The following is a 3,482-nucleotide window of genomic DNA, read 5'->3' as shown; positions in this document are numbered from 1 at the left end:
AAATACCGTAAATACTTTTATTTCTACTTGGAAACCGCTTCTGGACTTTGTGCTTGAAGTGGGGGGAAAAAATGAAACTTTGATTTTGGGTTTTGACCGATTAGATAGATTTGTTGTTATAGGAATGGCTAGTTTACACTATTATGTAAAAGTAAAAAGGTTTGATATTAGTGTCTTATTCTACTGCACCAAAAGGAGTCGGAAGTCAATGCCTTTTTTTTTCTTTCCCCCCTTTTCCCTTCCCTATTTTCCCTTCTATTTACTTTCTTTGTATGCTATATTATAAACTAATAAAAACTGTTTAAAATGACCACAACCGAATCCAAAATTTATCTTGCTAAGTGAGACGTAAGTGTGTTTTGCCCCATTTTATGACTTTTCTTGCCCCTTCTTTCTAGGTTCTATTATCTCCAAGGACCTGAAATGGACACCTAACATTAGAACCGTTATTAAAAAGGCACAGCAAAGAATATTCTTCCTGCGTCAAGTCAGAAAGCTCAGATTGCCCCAGGAGATGCCGATACAGTTCTACAGAGGAATTATTGAGTCTGCCATTTGTATCTTTACAACTGTCTGGTTTGGCACAGTAACCGAACAGGATAGGTACAGACTTCAACGGATAAATAGGACTGCAGAAAAAACAATTGCGACTAGCCTGCCTTCCATTGAGGCACATTCCCAAATGAAGCCAACTCTGACCCCACGTAATTTATGGCCCCAATCATGACCCTGTTTCCCCCCTCCCCCCAGGCTTTGTCATCAATCACATTCGTCAAGGGAGCAATTTTGTGGGTTGTAGAGTTCACTCCCCTCCGGCCACTGTGGGTAACCCTAGGAGACAGCCTTGAGAAAGATATGTCTGGAATGTGCTCCTGTCTTTGGCTGCTGTGCTGCTTCATCGGTTTCCCATCCCCGTTGCCTATGGCAACTCAAGAGCAGGCCAGGGATGCTTTGCGAGTTGACAATCTGTATATTGCACGAACCAGAAAGAGGGCTGAGAAAATATCTACAGATCCCTCATATCCTGGACATCAACTGTTTCAATTTCTTTCCTCAGAATGCCATTATAGAGCATTGCATGCCAATTCCACTAGATATAAAATTAGTTTTCCCCCCCTATGCCATCGCTCTGCTGAATACTTAATTCCCATAGCATTGTCTCTTTTCTCATCCTCTCATCTTTCCTACTATCTTCTCCTATTGGTTTCTTATGATTTATCAATTGTTGTTTATTATGATCTATGACCTATTACTTGCTGTTTATATGTATGCTATGAGCTTATGCACTGGAGACAAATTCCTTGTGTGTCCAATCACACTTGGCCAATAAAGAATTCTATGATTCTATGATTCTCCTAGGCCAGTCCATACCCATGGCATCACCCTGATCCTAATAGGATTCCAGGTAGTGTACGAACTCGGAAAATGGATTGTGGATATCCAGGTTAAGCCCTTTTTCTAGGCCCTGCCAACGCAAGATAACTGAAGGAGAGAAGGACAAAGCTCACGAAAGAGATGCAAATCTTTATTTATGTGGGATGAAGGCTGTGAGAAAAAAATGGTTGGGGAGAGAAGGACGTTGTGAAATAAAAGTCAGCTTGTTGTCTGAATCAGGGAGGCTAAATTTCTCCTGGGGAGTTTGTATTGTTGCGTTGCCAAGCATTTCGCAGGACACTCAAAAGGGAAATGTGAAAATCCAGTTTCTTTGGCGGCCTGTTTGCGGTGATTCCTCCTTGCTATCACTTATGATAAAGAGAGTTAGCTTCTTAAGCCACGACGGTGCTCCAATTATCCAACTGCTGGGAGAAATTGTCGATGTAGCTTTGCACGGAGTGTTGAGACCTGACAGGCATTCAAGCTGCTGACAGAAATCCAACAAGTTTACAGTGTCTGAAGGATCTGGGTCAGTGGTGGGTTGCTCCCGGTTCGCACCGGTTTGCAAGAACTGGTAGTAAAAATTTGTAGTAGTTCGGAGAACCGGTAATAACATTGGCTGGCCACGCCCCCAAACCGGTCCCCGGTCGCCGCTCGCTTACCCTGCCCATCTCATCAGAGGCTTTTTTTTTTTACTTTTAAAATCATTTTTCTACAACCTCTTCGGCCGAAAATGCTTTTAAAAGTAAAAAAAAAAAAAGCCTCTGATGATCGCGCGGCTCAGCTGGGATCGTCAGAGACTTTTAAAAGCATTTTTTCTGCAACCTCTTCGGCTGAAGAGTTTGTAGAAAAAAAAATGCCTTTAAAAGCCTCTGGCGATCCCAGCTGAGTTGCCTGATAGTCACAGGCTTCTAAAAGCATTTTTTTCTGCGAACTCTTAAGGTTGTAGAAAAAATGCTTTTAAAAGTTAAAAAAAAAAAGTTGGCCATGCCCACCCAGTCACATTACCCCCCCAAGCCAAGCCCACAAAATAAGCCACGCCCACAGAACCGGTAGTAAAAAATTTTAGAACCCACCCCTGCCCATAAAACTTAATGAGTTGTGATGGATTCATCTCAAAGCACAGTAGTTTTCAACCTTCAGCTCACCAAAAGAATAATTTGGAAAAATTTTGATGATCAAACCTGTTGGTACCTTCTATAGCCGTGATGGCGAACCTATGGCACGCGTGCCACAGGTGGCACACGGAGCCATATCTGTGGGCACACGAACATTGTCCTAGCTCAGCTCCAGCACGCATGCGTGTGCCGGCCATCTGATTTTCGGTCCTTCCAGGCCTACCAGGAGTCGGGAAATAGGCCGTTTCCAGCTTCCGGGTGGGGAGAAGGCCGTTTTTGCCCTCACCAGGCTCCTAGAAAGCCTCTGGAGCCTGGGGAGGGCGAAAAATGGGCCTACCTGGCCCACTGTGCCATTGCGTGCCAAAGCGGAGGGAGCGGGGGGGGTCGCACGTGCATGCACGGGGGGTGGGTGGGATGCATTGAATTATGGGTGTGGGCATGTGCGAGAGAGACCCCCCCGCGCTCCCCCCTCTTTTGGCACGCAATGGCAAAAAGGTTAGCCATCACTGTTCTATAGCCTCTGCTATAGCCATTCACAATTAACAGAATAATGGAATAACAGAGTTGGAAGGGATCTAGGGACCTCAAGCAAGAGATCCTATACAATTTCAGATAGGTGGCTGCTCAGTCTCTTCTTAAAAACCTCCTGTGATGGAGTACCACAACTTCTGAAGGCAAACTGTTCCACTGGTTAACTCTCCTCACTGTTAGAAGTTTCTCCTCAATTCCAGGTTGGTTCTCCTTTATTAGTTTCCCTCCATTGTTTCTTGTCCTGCTTTCAGGTGCTTTGGAAAATCCCGTTGCGAATCAATAGTAAAGGTAAATAGAACCCATCCCTGCCACTCTTCTTTGTGGCAGCCCCTCAAATACTGGAACACTCCTATCATATCATCCCTAGTCCTTCTTTTCATTAAACTAGACATACGCAGTTCCTTCAACCGTTCTTCATATGTTTTAGCCTCCAGTCCCCTCATCTTCTTTGTTGCTCTT

The 3,482-nt window shown here is 44.4% G+C and overlaps 1 long non-coding RNA gene across 1 annotated transcript; it reads right to left on the bottom strand.

Moving 5' to 3' along the window:
• Positions 1–1,506: 1,506 nt before the first annotated feature.
• LOC148116994 (uncharacterized) lies at positions 1,507–3,482 on the bottom strand. The gene is made up of 2 exons (XR_015734031.1): positions 3,418–3,482; positions 1,507–1,858 (listed from the first exon to the last, which is right to left on the bottom strand). It is a non-coding gene; the product is annotated as an uncharacterized LOC148116994 (long non-coding RNA).

The sequence above is a fragment of the Pantherophis guttatus genome, chromosome 1 (assembly GCF_059756535.1).
Source record: "Pantherophis guttatus breed Tessera chromosome 1, ASM5975653v1, whole genome shotgun sequence".
NCBI classification, from domain to species: Eukaryota; Metazoa; Chordata; class Lepidosauria; order Squamata; family Colubridae; genus Pantherophis; species Pantherophis guttatus.
Note: the sequence above shows the minus strand (reverse complement) of the source record. Positions and strands in the feature narration are given on the sequence as shown.